General features: G+C 33.5%; 1 protein-coding gene across 2 annotated transcripts in view; it reads left to right on the top strand.

Annotated features, from left to right (window-relative positions):
• Window positions 1-18,252, top strand: part of LOC135838791 (probable G-protein coupled receptor No18) — a 163,825-nt gene that overhangs the window by 42,430 nt on the left and 103,143 nt on the right. For both annotated transcript variants that reach the window (XM_065354547.1, XM_065354548.1), the window contains exon 2: window positions 15,119-15,224. The gene's annotated coding sequence lies outside the window, so the exon portion shown is untranslated. The remainder of the gene's footprint in view (window positions 1-15,118; window positions 15,225-18,252) is intronic.

The following is an 18,252-nucleotide window of genomic DNA, read 5'->3' as shown; positions in this document are numbered from 1 at the left end:
TCTGCACGCCCATATTTTTGATGCGCTCCTTGTTTTTGATGCGCGCTCCCTTGGCGTAAAATTGGAGCGCCCTCGTACGTGCTCGAAAACAGTGTCAAAATGTCGCCATCGTTTTCGCCCTGTTGTTTTTGAAGGAGTTTGTCACCTATTTTTCCATTACAGATTCATTTTGAATATTTGCCTGGATTTTGATCGATGTTTTGAGCAATACAAACGAACTTTTAACAATGTTACATGTAAACCTGACTAGTTGATCACACAAATAGCACGCAAAAATAAAAAATTAATACACAATTACAATAAATTAATGACTTTTAAAACAATTTCCAATTTATTTGTTCTTTTTTTTTTTTACTTTTGAATTTTAAACTGCTGCGATCTCTCACACACTCAACACACTAATCTCACTCGAAATTTTCCCACCCAAACTAAAGATTTTCAAAATTCTAACCCCACCAGAGAACTAAAAAAGTAAAAAACCAATTTAATAAAATCTGGGAGAGTCTCACGCAAGGAAGCATCCACTGGCCCAGGGAGGAGGTGCCGGGGCCAAAACGTTTATTTAATTTTGGTTAAAAATATTCATCTCTAAACAAATCGAAAAACCACTTTAAACTGCACGTTTCACTGTTCCATTCAAAAAATCACATAACACTGCACTTTAAACACTTTCAAACAAAAAATTACGTTACACTGTACCTTTAATAAAAATCACTTCTACACAAACGGATTCAAAAACACACCATTTACATTTTCAATAATCATTTTTACATAGGTAATATAAGACGTGTTCAAACTGTTTGTAACAGACAACTGGACGTTTCTCTCAGCCACTGAGTGTTTCTTAGGTAGGTAGTTAATCAGTTGAAAAATGCGAAGCGATAGAGTTATTAATGGACTATCAGCAATTTACCAGACCAACCGGATGTCAACGTCACAACTCGTTTCAAATTATTAGCGAAAATTTTTATCATAGCGCCAAGTGTAGGGCGATACTTTCTTCAAGCGCCATGAAGAGGGCAAACTATCTCGACTTATGTCTATGTGTTAAGCAAAATTTCATTTGAGTGCCAAGTGTGGGGCGAATTTTTGCCATTCGCCCTCATATTGTTAACTGAAAGTTTATTTTAGCGCCGTCATGAGGGCGAATTTGTAAAATTTTGCGCGGATTTTCATTAAAACGGACTTAGGAGAGCAACCATTTTGTCAATTGGGTATCCATTACGTGCATCTCCCTCATGAAACTCTTCCTGGACTTCAGTCTTGGAGTCACCTGTCTTTGGCTGAACATGACGTGGCGTGGGTCCAGTTCTTTCTTTGTTCTTTCTATATCAGCTGCTACAGACCACCTTATCCCAGGGCCCTATTGACAAAAATTATGCGATAGCATGCTAAAATGCATGCTTTTATGCATAGCATAAGCATGCCTGAATTTGGACTTTTTTCAAAAAAAGCATGCGATTCAGCCTGCGAATATCATGCGTATATACCGCGGGTCCCAGGTTCGATTCCCGCCCAGGGCAAAAATTTTTGAATTTCTATTTAAGTTTTTTAATTTTAATTTAATTTTATATGCTTTAACATTGCTCTTACACATGATATTCGCAGGCTGAATCGCATGCTTTTTTTGAGAAAAGTCCAAATTTGTAGAGACAGATTGTGATGCATTTTCGGTCGCGTAAGCGAGAGAAATTCGTTCTGCCTCCCCACACCACCTTCAATGTACACTTTGCCTTAGCAAACTTAGCATTCTTCAGATGCAAGCTGCATACCTGAGTTTTGGAAGGATTTGGTCTGAGGGCATTGTCCACATAGGTACTAATAAGTCTCCCTGACATCAATTTACTACTCTCTGATGAAAGAGTGCAGCAAGATGTGTATAAGTACGTATGTAGGTAGTTTTACAACTAATTTTAATAGTTGAGGAGAAAAGAAGTGTTACAACATTTGGCTTCATTTCTAAGGGGTCATCTCCACCCAATTTTTGAGTCATGGGAGAGTCGAAGTGGAGTCAAGGTGCAGGGATTTTCCCATCAAATCATTTTGAATATCAAGTCACATAATTATTTGCAGTAAATATGAACTATGCTGGGTGGCGTAGTGGGTTAAGCCACAGCTTTCTGAACAAGAGGTCGTGGGTTCAAATCTTGCTAGAGATGCAGGTGTTAATGTGTAATGTATACACTGTAGTGCAATGTGCATTTAACATCTATTACATGTTAAGAGGCAACAGAAATGCACGCAATCTGTTGCCGATATCAAAAAGCTGTAACTGGTTGAGCAACTATAGGTAGCAGTGATTACGGAACTCAGGGCTGTAAAAACCCAGCTAGTGATGTACGAGCTATGGTACATACTTTGTAGATAGCATAGAAAGCAATGGGAAACAACTATGTGAAAGCTCAAAACAACGTCGATTCCCTAGAATAATCGCAGTGGCAATAGGCATTCGCCTCACCCTGTTAGGGTATCACAAAAATGCGATTTCCAATGTCCTGTAAAGGACAATGAACTATGACGACAACAAAATATGAACAGTGATTTTCTAGAAATTTAGAGTTGTTTTTCATAAACTTAACACAAGATTGATATAAAAAAAGAGTTGATAGAAAGTACTTACTTAAAATCATCGACACAGATGTTAAGTCATAATTTTGCATCAAATCACAAAGAAGTGTTGAAAAATTAACTGATGAACTAGTTAGGTACATACACATACCTACTCTTCAAATTTATGGCAGAAAATATGTGACGCTGTATGGACATGAAATATGCTCGACGGTAAATTTTGCTCGATTCTATACCAATAATGTGCGAGAATAGGTAGATTTTACACCGTAAAAAATAATGAAAAGGAAATTTATTGGCTTAAAACTCGAATTAAAATTTGAGCCAACTTTACCCTATTTTATTTTCAAGATTGTGTCGAGGTGGTTTGTCAGGTAGTTAAGTAAATGAGAAAATAAGCGCCTACATACTCTTTTAAATTGAGTTTTTTCAAAGAAATGTCCGCAATATATACCTGTCTGACTTTTTGGGCAAATTTAAAACCATGTAGAATCTCAAATTTTGGTTTGGGCTGTTGAATTGTTTTTCAATGAAAGCTGTTCCTATGGGTCTCCTTACTCTTAAAAAAAAATACTTAATGATAATGAATAACCAAAAATGGCGACTGAGGGCTCCCTTGTAAGATACTTAATTTAGATAAGAATTGTCAAATTGAAATTTTCTTCTAGAAAAAAACACGAGCTGCAAATTTGATAAAAAGTGTAAGTATCTATCTTTCGGTAGGTACAGGCATTTTCAACCTTCCAATTTTTCAACCACGGTCCCTGCGTTTTTCGTACCTATACCATTTGTTTAAAAAAAAAAAAATACTCAGCCAAAGTGATTGATTTTCAACGCCTTATGATTTTTTCAATGCTACGTATGTATTTGTTTTACCCCTCATTTTCACCTTTAAAACCAAGACTTACACAATAACCGTCGTTATTAAAATAACTAAAACACACAACACTTTTGCAGCTAAAAACGACCTATATTTTCGAACAACTTTAATGAACTTATTTCAAAACATTGATTGAATAGAAAACACGAGGAAGTAATTATTGCTAAATTAATTAACAAAACATTACACGAATAAAATTTCCGATCTTATTTTGATTGGTACGGTTTGTTACAAAAGATGGATAAAAGCAGTGCCGTTGAAGATTGTACGAAGTTACGCTCTTCGTATAGGTAGGTATACTTTTCCTTTCCGTCATGTACAAATATAAAATAACGGTTACTTTTGGAACAATAATAGCAGAATTTTTGGTTCAGTTTAAAATGAAATTGTTCGAATAAAGTCGATAGGATGTAGAAACAAAGTAGGTAGCTGACAAAATCAAATGAGTAAATAATAGGCTACTTATTTACTTACTTACTTATCAACGTACCATCAGCTCAGGCGATATTCAAATTCAAATAGGTATAAATAAGTAGGTACAGAAGATTTTATTTTATGTGTTTTATGAATGATTTTTACGCTCGAATATCTCAGAAGATTTCTAATATAAATGAAAATAAATTATGCCTATATGTCTGAGTAAACGATGAGAATTTACGACTTGAATTTAAATTGTTATTAAGTACGTACATTTTTATTGTATTTTTACTTCAATTTTCGATTGAACATACAACATTATTGTTCAAGTATAATAATATGCCTATGAATAAAACAGAAGATGTTGAGAAAATTATGCTTCTTCGTTGCAACAAAGCTTGTAAAACAATTCGCAGAATTAAATACAACCCAAAAATTTCATCGAGCGCAGTAAATAAAAAATTTTAGATCGTCTCTACGGCCTATAATAAAATTTGTCAACGAATTTCATTTCTGCCTATAAAATTTGAAACAAACCAAGAATCCAAAAAAAAAAAATTTAAGCCATACAATTTTTCATTCAACAGGATGTTGCATGTCATTAGAACATACGTAACTTGCATTCCTCGTCTGTACGTCTGGCAGAAAAAATATATAGGTAGTAAATTGGGTAATATAAAATCTCAGATCACTATAATGAGCGGAAAGGATATCATAAAAGCGATGACGTTTCGGGAAAAGTCAAACGTCGAAAGAGGATAATATAATACATTAATGAAGCAGGAATATTCGATTAAATTATTTTGTAATTCTGAAAGCATTTTTACTTTTACATGAAATTGTAATTTTTGCTCATCTTCGTTGCCTTGTCGATATTGTAGGTAGGTAGTGTCGAAAGCAACTGTACGATATACTAGATGGATATTGGTAGTTAAGTTAGGTACCCTCTGGTTATACGACTGTAATCATTTAAGCTTTAATATTTCAGTAATTTTTGTAACGTATATGGCAGTTATTGCCCCCTGGTGATATGACAACATATTATCGTACTATGTTGTTTGTGTTATCCACCTTTTCTGCTCGCTTTTTCATGATGTTAAATTGATAGCTCAATCACTGTCTCCGTATCTAACTACATTCAAGGCTAAAATATCATCAACCCTTTTTCAAGGGTAGTTGACACGTCAATTTGTGATTCTTTAGATTATGCTTATCTATATCTCATTCTCTATAGACATAGTTGTTTTCTTTTCTACGGGTGAATAAAAAAATAAATTAATTTTTATCTCTAATTTAATTAACACATGAACTATAAATAAAAGTATAAACAATATATTTTCAAAAACATCTATCTACCTACCTCTGCAGCTACTATTCGAAATGCATTATAAAACTAAACACAACAATACCAAAGAAAGCAGCCAATATGGCTCCGGCTATAGCCATATCTTGCGTTGTAGCTTTCTGAAAAACTTCCCAAATTGGAGGCTGTTTTCCATAAGGTGGTTTAACATTTGCTCCGTACGCTCCTCTGAAGTTTCCAGGAGGGTAATACCTACAAACAATGACAAAACATTGGCTTTTCGAACTCTTACAGGCACCACATCCTTGTGATTTGGTTTCTAACCAAATGAGCTGAGTGAAATGACCTGTGGATTTCAATACACTATTTTTCATTAATAAAATTATGGTTTTTAATGGATTATTTATGTTGGTACGTAATATTATAAATACTGACCATAAACGCAAGGTGGGCAATTAGTTTCGTATCCGCAGTAACACGATATTTCTGAATAGAAGGCATCGATAGCTCCAAAATCAGAATCCTGTTTATCTAATTTTATCGCAGGATCTCGCGCCAAAAATAAATTTTCACCGAAGTCTCCTTGGGCATGATATAGAGTACATTCCGATGAAAGTTTCTGGGCGTATTTAATCGCGTCCGGTATCAACTGGAAAAATACCTTTAAAAATTATTATTAATTGAAATGATTCGAAAAAAGAAGTAGATTATCATTTACACTGGTATTAAGTGTTAAATCTGGTGTTTCGTGAAGTTTTCTTTTGGCGTTTGTAATATTCAACAAAACTTGATTTAAATCTTGACATGTGAATCTGCAAAACAGCATTTCATAAAAGTGCAATTTGTTAAGAACAGACTAATGGTCTAAAATGATTGATAGGTATACATACTCGTCGACAGTTTGCAACTGAACTTGTAATATCAATAAAGAAATTGTAAAAATATTTAGAGTAATTTTTTGTGTGGAAAACATTGTATAAAAACACCATTGATTTCAAAAATTACATTCATCGATCGTTATCACTCAATGTTGCATTATTTTTTTCATGTTATTTTTGTAGCCAACAATAATTTAAAAATATGTACCTACCTACTGAATTTTTTTTCATCTAAGTATAGGTTCGTGAAGTATTTTAAAATAAAATAGGTAAGAAGTACTATTGGAGTAAGTAGGTACTTGAATTTTAAAACATTCGAACGAAATAACTGTGAATTCTAGAGTCTTTTGAGTATGTTATCGATTTTTATACTTAGGTACCTAATAATTTTACAAATCAAAACACTTAAAATTTTAACCAGTCGATATGCTTGCTGAATTCTGAAGTCAGAATGAAATGGATGTTTTTAATATATTCGCGTTAATATTGAACTTTTTAAACCTGAAAAAAACTAACCATTTTTTCATGGGAGCTGGAGGAGTTGAGGTACTTTTTACTCGCCTCACTGCCTCAATCAGAGAACTCTTTCCTCTGCACACGCCCGCCCCAAATCTATTTCCACTATTTTCAAGTCGGTCTGAAGCCTTATTCAGCAAAAATTATTGACTTTTCTCCAGAGATTTCAAATTGTTCTAGAACGACAGCTGAAAATGTAATCCAGTCATAAGTTTGACATTCGGAATCTATGAAAGACAGCTGAATTTCAAATCTGAAATGAGGGGGGGGGGGTTGAAAAGTATGCAATGTACATGTATATCTACCTACAACTATTTCACAAATTGGAAATTTCAAATCTTTAAATAATTCCATAATCGCCAATTTTTGTAACAAACCAGAAACCACTCAAAACTTTTTTCCATTCTCTAAATTCGATCTCACAAATCAACTATGTACGTTCGTTTTTGAGCCGATCTGGAGGCCATAGAAAAAAAATTATTTTTCCTCAGCTACTTCAAATCTCTTTAGAAAGCGTTGCAATCAACATTTGGCAGCTGAAAAGTGATTTTTTTGTTGTTTGGAAATCTCAAAATTTTAAGAAAAATCCAGCGTTTTCATCTTCAGAAACAAAATTACTCTCATCATAGGGAGGAGGGTAAGTGGGACGATTTGTCCCGTACCTACCTTTTCAGATGACCCGAGTTTTTTGGAAAAACTTGTAAACTGCATTTTCAGAGGAGAAAATATGCAAATCATTTTTGATTAATAAAATGAAAACTTCATTTTTGAACTGAAAATGAAAACTTGATTTCGTTTTTGGAGAGAATAAGAATGCAAACTTCATCCTAAAAAGAAAATGTAACGAAAAAATGAACACTTCATTTTTGAACAGAAAATAGAAACAATACCTTCTTAATTTTTATGAAAAAGAAAAATTGAAAAATTTCATTTTTATTATAAATTAAAAACTTCATTTTTATGAAAAATTGAAAAAGCTTCAGTTTGGTATATTAAAAATTAAAACTTCATTTTTATGAAAAACGGAAAACTTCATTTTTGAAGGGAAAGTGAAAACTTCATGGAACAAAATCTACTAAACCTTGCTTTTCAAAAAAAGTCTCAAATGAAAAATTTTCCTGAAACAATTTTTTTGTACAAGAGAAAAAAATCTCTCTCCAAAATTTGTTTCTCACCAAAGAAAATTTGTTCCTGACTTCAACTTTCAAACATAAAACTTCAAGTTTTAGAAAACTTCTTTTTGAACAATTTTTGTTTTGAAAACAAAATTATAATTTTTTGGCGGGAGGGGGAGAGGAGGAGCTTCTTCATAGGAAATAATTCTGTTTTGTAAGCTACTCGGTTTCGAACTCGATTTTTTTAGCATACTTGCTTTAGAATTGGGAGAGAGTGTGAACAATTTTCAGGAAGCCCTTATTCATTTGCCTATAAAGCAAAAATTGGCTTTCTGTGGCACTGAGTCAACAACCCCCCCTCTCCTCCATCAATCGATTGTCACCAATTTTTGGGAAAATTACTTATTGTTAGTCCCAAAAGATATTATTTGGGATTCTGCTTCGACCTAAGCCATTGCCATTAAAATCCAAGATCACTTTCAGAGTTCTACTGAGCGGCTGAAAAATTTCAAATCGTTCATTTCTGGGTAAATTCGTGTTTTGAAATTTTTTTCTGAAATATTTCACATTAATTGAACCAAAATACCCATCAGAAAATATGACTTTCGAAAAAAAATCCTGGAAACATGCAAATTTTCTTGTTGTTATTGAAAATTTCAAATTGCCACACATATTGACGACTGAAAAACGTGCACCACTTCATTCCAAAATATTTCTCCAGTTTCAGAAATTACATATTTTATTTTAATGTTTTGGCTCAATAAATGTGAAAAATTTTCAAAACACGAATTCAACCAAAAATATTTAAGCGATTTGAAAATTTTCAACGCTCACTAAAACAAAACCCCAAATATGGTCTTGGCTTTTCAAGCAATGGCTAGATCGACTCAAAATCTGAAACACTATTTTTGAAACTGAACCATTTTTTCCAAAACCGGTTGAGTAGGGGCTAGAGCGAAAAAATTACGATTTTTTCGAAAATGCCTCTCGTTTCAAGACCCATATCTCTCTTCTAGAGGTGCCGAGGCTAACTTTTTAGGTCTTTACCAAGTATAGCTATAGGTACGTTCCAAATTTTAGCTTTCTATTACCTATGTAGTTTCATTAGGTAAATTTTTAATTTTTTAGTTATTTCTGCAGGTCTACCATAATTTTAAAAATTCAAGTAAGTAGGTACTAAAAAAGCGAAAAATGTGCGTTACTCCTGAAATATTGGCTTGTGGGGTATTTTTTCTTGTTCTTTCTGTTCAGTTTTGTTCAATTCAAAAATTTTTTCAGCTGTTAAGATCCTCCTCTGCGTATAGGTAATTTGGGATTTTTTCTATTTCAAAATGGCCACTTTCGGCCGAAAAAGTTGCAATTTTCAAAAATAAATTTCACTTTTACAGACCTATAGGTACATTTAAAAAATATAAAAGGTTCAATAGCTGCGAAAAATTCTCCATACATTCGATTGATGTGATTTTGAGGGCATTAAAAATAAATGTCATCTCTGGCTTGGCAGATTGCATTTTTCTTTACGAAATCCCTCCAAGGTGACCATTCTTTCTCTCGAAAAAACTATCACAAACACTAACTATACAAAATAAAATCACCTCAAATCATTTTTCCCCGTTAAAAGTCCTACCGTTTAAAATTCGCAACTTTTAAACTCGGCTGCAGAATAGACTTTTGCAAACCGTGTAAAGTAAAATATTAGCATCCGCAACTTCAATCCTTCGGTTTGAAAATAGATATGCATAGCCGAGTGAAAAATGTTGCTTTATTTTACTCATTTCCATAAAAGCGCTCTTAGCTCGGATTGTTTTAAAAATGGCAAAACATAAGTTGGCATTTCGTTGACGGAAAACTTGAGATGAAAAGTTTTTCGACTTCTGAAATATTGTAACAATTTTCGCTAAAATTGGTAATCTTTACAAACAATGACATATATTTCCAAATATACAAACTATAACATGGCAATATGATATCCAGTACCGCCAACTTATGCTATTTATAGCTCAGAGCTTAAATATGGATACCATGTCTTCCCCTATTCTTTTCTATATCTTTCTTTTTACGATGTATTTTTATTAGATATTTCATCGAGAATGAATACATCGTGAATAAATTTCGGTAATATTTATCGTTTTGGAAAAGATTGAATCGTGACCATTACCAATCAAAAGCTACCCTAATTCATAATTTTCTCAATCCTTCTGCAGCTGTTGAATTAGGCTTATTTACTCGCAATACCATTTACCAAATGACCAACTTGGTCAAATTATATCTTTAAATTTACCGTCGTGATGTTATTTTCTATATGATTTAGTATGGTAGGTCTCCTTTTTGCGCATTGAATTAGGTCTGTAATAGGTACCTAGGAATAATGAATGCATCATCGAAACACTGTCATTTAATCGTGAAATTAGAGGCAGGTAGGATTTTTGTATCCTGCGGGGCAAATTTCATATCCTTTAGCGATTCCCGTCATCACAATATTCAATCAGAATATCTATATGAATTTTGAATTAACATCAAATTGTTTTCTATACGAACCAGATTTGGAAAAAAAAACTTCATTATCTTCGTTTATATACCTAAATATGGTGCAAGGTGGGTACCTAGTTGATCAAAAATATGCAAAGAAGGATTAACGCGGCTGATATTCGGATGAAAATAGAAATACAAACAATACCACCTACGGTCCTATGCATATAAATTCATTCGAACGTCATTTCCAACAAGAGTGTGTTTGAAAATTACCTAAAATTTGCAACAACTCTCTCTATCATTCGGACGTTATATTTACAAAAACATGATGAATTCGTTTGAATAAATGTTGCTGGCGGGTCTAGCAACGAAAAAATTTCTCCGAAGACCGTTTCGATGTTTTTTATATTATATTTTAACGATGATGGATAATCCAATAATAACGTGAGTAATAAAACGTTCTAATGGATTTTGGGCCGAGGTGTCGCGTCAACATTTCCAACCTTTCAAAAGATGCGAACAAGAAAAAAAGTTGCACGAGTGTTTTAACTTCTTACGAAAGCTGTTACTTTGAAACATTAACACTCTTCCGAATAGATTTTTAATTGTACGTAGGTACATCGATAGGTAAGTAACTTACTTTCATACAAAAATTTCACTATCATTAGGGCAAATTTTATAGCGATTCTAGTACAAAATGCATAAGAAAATACTGTTGTTTTTTTTCATAGCATCGCGCAAAACTAAATACTTAAAATGCTCGCACGTCAAAAGATGAGAAAAATCACACCATTCGTAAAATTTTGCCTAACATAGCTCTCGCAGTTATAATACCAAAACGGGCAAAAGATGTAGAAAAAAACGACATGCATAAAGTTAGGAATGTTGAAGCATTTTGAACGTTTAAAACATTAAATTTTTTTTCCACTTAAAACAAAAACCAGCTTTTGTATGCGCGTTTCCGAGATTTAATGATATTTTCATACCGTTTTGACACTTTTCACGATTTAATACGAAGCTTAAGCAGCTTTTTGAATACAGGATGACTTATTACATTTTCCGGTGGTTAGAAAATTAGCTTAAATATTTTTACCTCTTTTTTTTTTCCTCGTCTCTATTTCTCTTACTCTCTGTTCGTTGTTCTGGCGGTAACCTACGTGTATTTTTCTTCTTGATTATTTTTTCATCGCTTTTGAACCGAGAGTGAAAAAAGTGAGCTTTAAATTGGGTAAATGAAAGGTATAAAGAAGGGTTAGGGGTGAAACAAGAGGTTAGAGAAAAAATAAGCTGCCATGTTGTCTGTTTTGCCACTGGCTGAGGTTCCCTGCCTTCCGATTCTGTACTCTTCTTTGTGGAAATGAGGAAGTAGATATGTTCCTGTGCTTTGTACGTAATAACCTCGATTTTATATATTTATTGACACTTATCGCTGTAGTAAGTTCCTAATACCTATCTACTGCTTGCAGCTATTGTTTCGAATATTTTTGATTTTACGTATTTTATTTTCTTCTTGGTAGGTAAGTATATCATTTGATATGGTTCAAATATGTATGTTAAAGTTTGAAACTTCCAACCCCTTTACTTTTTCAAATTAGGCTTGATTTTTTGGTCAATTTTTTAAAAGCAGCTGTTGCAATATTTTGGAAACCTGTTTCAGTAGAAAAAGGAGAGAGAGAAGTCCAGTGTAGCAGATTAATATCCACATAGGTTTTCAAAGGGGATGAGGGACTATGAAAGTTAGAATATACATTTTGTATGTCACTTTTATCTCGATGATTTAACATTTTGCAGTTTTTCTTACCTCCTTTGAAGGTACATACCTATGTTTGGCATTTGTGAGTAATAGGACCATTTCCCTCTCAAACTTCAATCTGACACATTCTGAAACATTTGAGCCGAAATTTGGCTCACTTAGGAGCATTTTACTTGAGCTTCGCAGAACCAAATTTTAAGCTGCTAAAGTTGAGTTTTCAATGCGATTTCAAGTCGATTAGGGCAGATGAATTTCAAAATTCGAGGTGATGAATTGAAAAGTGTTGGTATTTTTTTATAAGTTGAAAGTCTCAAATTTAAAAAAAATGCTAAAATTTCCAAATTTTCACGAAAGTTGCTCAAAATCTCTCATTTGTTCTTAAATTGATCTCCCAACAAAAGTTAATTTTTTTCCAGCACTTTCAAATTCCTCCAGAATAAGACGTATTGTGATCAACTTTGGCAAATGAATTTAATAAAGTCACGAGTTGACATTCGGAATCAATTAGGGCAGGTGAATGGCAAATCCGTGAGTTGAAAATGTATTTTTTTATTTTGCAATCTGGAAAGCTGAAAATTCCAGTCTTCAATTATTTTTGAAACAATAAACTAGGTAGTCGAAAATATGGTACCGACATTTATGATTTAAAGCCATATTTTTACAAGGTCCAAAAATGATTGTCAAATGGCTTGAATAATCCAATTACATATTTGAAAACTCTAGATCGTGACCAAAAATGCTATTTGAAATCTGAAAATGCGCGATTTTCCCAGTACATATGATTGACAAAATTTCAAAAAAATCCTACAAATAACACTTAGTAGTGTCCAACTGTCCAACATCTCTGCAAAGCTTTAAAAAAATCGAGTGAAAACTATCAAAGTTGGAAATTTTAAACTGAAATTGCAATTTCACTATTTTGAACGGGTTAGAGGTGATTTGGTGATCTGAAAATTTTTTCATGAGGGGTTTTCATAATGAACAACTTCTTCAAAATCTGAGGATGAAGGCAAATCGCCCTACCCGACTCTGTTCTTTTGGCTGGTCATGTATTTTTCTATTCAACTGCTTTCGATTTTACTTTGTCCTCTATTTCATTCATTAGAAATGTAAGAATTCAACCAAATCCATTCAATTGCGCAATAAGTGTTAAAGTAGGTATAAAGAAGCAAAGTTCAGAACAAATACACATACAAATTCGTCGAAAAAATTATGACATTTTACACTTTTTTGACAAATCTGTGTTGTTGTAGACTAGACTCCACTTTTTATATGTAAGTATACCAAAAAGCTCGAGGGTCTCATTGAAGAAAAAAAATTCCAACAAGACACAGTTATTGGTATAATTAATCTATAGCATCGTTCAAATGCCACGTGTACTATTTGAATTTGAAAGCTTCGGGCAGCAAAGGCTCAATATCCAATACCTACGTACACCCCGCTATATCGAGACGAAGGCATACTACACTAAATTATGAAAACAAAACTGAAACCCACTGACTGTATGACAAACGACCATTTCACGTAATAATGTATATGAAAAGGCGTAATACCAAGGTTTTAGCATTCAGCCTTTGCTAATCATCCGCAAGAAACATTTTACCCAAACTGTCACCTTAATTCCCACAAGGTAAAAAGGGCGTTGTAGATGTTCTTCTGTGAAGTTCAAACACTTTATCGAGAGTATAAATTTCACCAGTGTGTAATGTGTACGAGTGTATAATACAAAATAACGTTTAAAATACATGTTTAAATTAACAAAAGTGAAAAAAAACCTTAACTTGGTAGATTTTTCATTAAAAGGGTAATAATATTACTCGTACTTAGCGTTGAAATTAGAATTTAAATTACATAATGAACGCGTTTTTTTTCTCCTAAAAATAGCAAAGACACTTTGACGAATGAAATGAATTTTAAGCAGCATCGATAAAAAAAAACTTTTTCCTTTATTTAATTTTTTCCACATGTAACTATACAATAGAAAACCTCTGTGGAGACAGTCCGTTGGATTTTTTTCTAAATTATTCCAGCTAAAATGATTAGGAGTTTGAAAAAAAAAGTTTAATACGATTATCTACCAATTTTTTCAACGGATAAAAAAGTTAGCAGTTTGGAAACATTTGTAACGAATAGATTTAAAGTTTGTTAATTTCTACATTCATCAGCTTATAGACCTGAAGTATGTTAATCTGGCTTTTGTATCGAGTAAAAGCCCAGCTTGCTCGTTGCCCGCTGCTTCCTAGGCATGTAACAGCTTTATAGAGAAAAATTCTATCAATTTCATCAAGGCTTGTGTATTAATTCCATAGCATAATGAAAAAAATCGATAATTTTTCAATTTACATAGGTAATAATAATTAACCGTTATTATAAAGCTCGCCATTAAAAAAACATCTAAACCAACTGTTTCGCAGTGTTTTTTTTTGTTTTTCTTTCTTGGGACACGACAGAGGCAGCGAAAATTGATCGACGACTGTATAAAAAAATTAATCATTTTGCTTTAAAAAAAAAACTGCGTTCGGCATAAATTACTTAATTGTTCTTTATACAATGTAATCAGAAACCGAATAATAAACTCATTAATTAGTACATTGTGCGTTGCAGATAAATTCCCATAGCTATTTCGAATCGTTTATTATAAATTTAATTTCCTCGTTTTGGTTTCCATTTCATTCCTTTCGTCGATATATCTGCGATAGGCTGCGAAATGGTAAAAGGCGTAATCCATGTCAAGCCTATTTAGGCAGATCACGTAAAGGCTGCATTTTTCGTTCGCTTTTTCCACTTTATAATGATATCGAATTTGGCTGGCTAAAAAAACAACACGCTGCTAACGTAGTGGAAAAACTTTTAATCAATCATTAGTTAAATTAAGTCTAGTATGGAAACATCATCGTCGTCGTCGCCCACCTAACTCACGAATACCAACAGACTTTTTTTTTCTTTTTTTAATTTCTGTAGGTACTTTAGGTGTACACTCGACACGTTTTTTATTTCGTTATTTTTCCTCCTGTGTATTTTCCATTGGTGTTTTTTTTTTTTTTTTTTTTTAACGAAACTTGACGTATTATTTGGAAATTTTAACGCATAGGTGTACTGAATTATTGGGCAATAGCAACCTTACAACTATCACGCGATGCCCCAAGCTGCTCATATTTTCTTTACGATTATTTAATGCTGGAGAACGCGCTAATGGTTATTATAATTTCTGTGCAGGATGTGCCCACATTCCTTCGAAATGGTCGACTTCAGAAACGCTATTCAAGGATCGATGGCGCCAACCGCTTAATAAACGCCAAAGATGAACTTGCATCTAGAAGAGGTAAGGATTTATCATTTATTATTCGAGTTTTCTTCGTGATCCTATCGTATGTACTATGTTACGTTGTGAAAATATACTACCCCAGATTCGTGTGCCAAATTCGTGTCATATAGTGATGATAGGGAGGGAATACTGTTATGAGATGTGTTCATTCGTTACGTTACAGGGTTTAAATGACTTTCTCATTGGTTAGGTTTTTTTTTTTTGATGAAAATGACGAATGATCTGCAGACTTATAAGGTCGTCGTAAAAAAAATGAAATCGGGTTAATTTTTATCTTTTCCCGAGTGTTAGTTCAAACAATAACATCAACGTTTGAAAAAATATCGTCTGAGAACCCGAGAAGGATGGATAAGTGGGGCTATAGTATTTTTAAAAGCTATTTATTAGCAAAAGTATACAACTAGGTAAGTACAAATACCTATGAGAATTTTTTAAAACCACTTTAAAGGCACCACATAGTCAGTGAGTAAGTCTCGTACGATTTTCTTAATTTCTAAGATAGATGCCAGGTTTACATTTAAATTCATCAACTTAAGAAGAGGAAAGAAGGGAAACAATCGAAGGTACAAATTTATTTGCGTTATTGGGAGGGAGCGAGATTTCATATTTAATTTTTGTATCACAGATGAGTAATATTTAGGATTGAGAAAATGTGATGGAGATATTTTCAAAGAGAAAGAGACCAAAAATGTTCAAAAATTACATCTTTGGAGAAATAAAATTGGTATTTTTCAATGTCACAAAAGCATACATACCTAAGTGCCTTTTTTTCAAATTTGGATTTTTTCTGCTTTGCCAAAAAAAAGAGAGCTAGAAATTAGTTTTTTGTTCATGATTTTCAAAAAATCAAAACTGCAAAAAACGATAGGAAAGTTCTGAAAATTGGTCGAGCCCTTCTTTAGGGTCTAGGGGGAAACCTCTTTCAATTTCAGCCCTTCAGAACCACCACAAAATGGGTCAAAAAAATTGGGCTTCAAAGGGAGGGGATAAATTTTGAATTTAAGGGTTGAAAAAAACTGAGTATTCATTTCAAGCTCCCTTGTATATTAGGACTTGAGGGCATTGATCGAAAAAATAACTTCGTTCAATTACATACCAATTGATTTCGTCATTGAGCTTGGAATTTTTTTCAATTAAATTCTTTGTCAGGTGATTCATTAAGAAATATCACCAATTCAGCAAAGAAATACAAAAAAATTACGAAAATCACCATATCAAAAATTTTCAAATTACACGTAACTCACTAAATATGTTGGTAATTTACCAATAATGACTAAGTCTAATAATGAGTAAAATTCACTATGAATACTTATCGTTAGAAAATTTAATAAAAATTTACTGATAATTTACCAGAATTACCAAAATTACCGGTAATTTACCAAAATTACCGGGAATTTACCAAAGTGATATGTTTAGGGGAACCCACATGGTAACACTGCGTTGTACTGGCAACACTGCGTTCTATACTCATAAGCTAGCCGCATGAGCTGAGCTACGAGTGTAGGAAACGTCAGTAATGTGTTCGAGTCGACGCGGGCATGTAGTTCATCTGCTAATCCGTTAATTCTTCAGTTAGTTTATAAGTTTTACTCTCGAGTGTTAAGTGTTTATGTTTAATTCTCATTTAGTTCTAGTAAGTGTTATTTATCATTAAGGCCCGGTACAGTGAGATGGATTGGGCAACGGTGTTGTATTTGATCCTACTCACGCTTAACGGGAATGCGAACAGTGTTCCATTTCCACCAAAAATAAGATTGTGTTGAATACTTTCTAGTTTCTAGGTACTCTCGCTGAAGAGACCCTTAAACCTCATAGACCGATTGATTGTACTAGCTATAGTTATTAACCACATATTATCAACTAGTGAAATGCTGATGGTTGTCACTGCTGTCTACAGTTCTATATCTACAATCATCTGCGAGACTTCGATATATTGTAGATACCTTTGTAGACCTTATGATCTATATCGAAATTCAGGTCGTCTTGTCGATCCAAAGTAAGGAATTCTATCCGAAGTTGATGTCAACTATAAGATTGACAAACGCATCTACATATACAAAATTTTGATCTTGTATATTTACTTTTGTTGATCTTATAAATGCCATCAACTTTGGCATTGACAAGATGACCTGAATTTCGATATCAATTATAGGGTTTACAAAAGTATATTTACAAGATGTCGTCATTGAGCAGATACTTACTTCTGTAGATCTTGTAATCAACATCAACCATCTGGCTAATATTGATGAGGAAGTTGATGTCTGATGTCCGTTACAAGATCTATAAAATATCTTTAGAAATTTTGAGGTGTTGCTGACACATTTGTCGTTGTCTGAGTCAACAACACAATTTTATACCCCTCAAATTTTGCAATCCCTGTCAGGTTGAGCATCCATTGGCGGCTTTGACTAAAATCACCAGGTCCCACTGAGAACGCCCATCAACGATTCCCCCACAGCTTGACTGTTCTGTTTCATCAAATGGCGATTCTCCTTGCTGGAAGGTCGGATGGCTTGAATCTCCTCAGCCTGTGTGTATCGCTTGAATTGTCCAAAAGTTGGATGGCGCTGGGGTTGCAGTGGTTGTAAAGTCTGCTCTCGTGACGTGACATAACTCATTTTCAGGTCCCGAGTTGACAACACAATAAGAAAAAATTTTCAAATCCAGAATAAAATGGACTGAATATTCTTTCAAGGGCCGGTTCATTAACTATCAGATAAGGAATTTAACTCTGGGTCAACTCCATGCTGATTAAATCATTATCTGAACGATTGAAAAACCAACCCTAAGACCTCCATAATCAACAGCAGCAATGGCCTAGTAGTTAGAGAACGCAACAGAAGCGAGTCAGTAGCAACATGGCTTCAATCCTTACCCAGGGCAAATTTTTTAGGGAGAAATATTTCTGAGATTAGGCAATTTTACCTGAATCAAAAAAAGAGTTTTTCAATCAAAATTTGCCACTTTTACACTTGAAAAAATTACACCAATGTTGAGACCTAGTTGAGACAAATTTTCTTTTTTC

Source organism: Planococcus citri, chromosome 3 (assembly GCF_950023065.1).
Source record: "Planococcus citri chromosome 3, ihPlaCitr1.1, whole genome shotgun sequence".
Classification (NCBI taxonomy): Eukaryota; Metazoa; Arthropoda; class Insecta; order Hemiptera; family Pseudococcidae; genus Planococcus; species Planococcus citri.
This window is presented reverse-complemented; position numbering and strand designations above follow the sequence as displayed.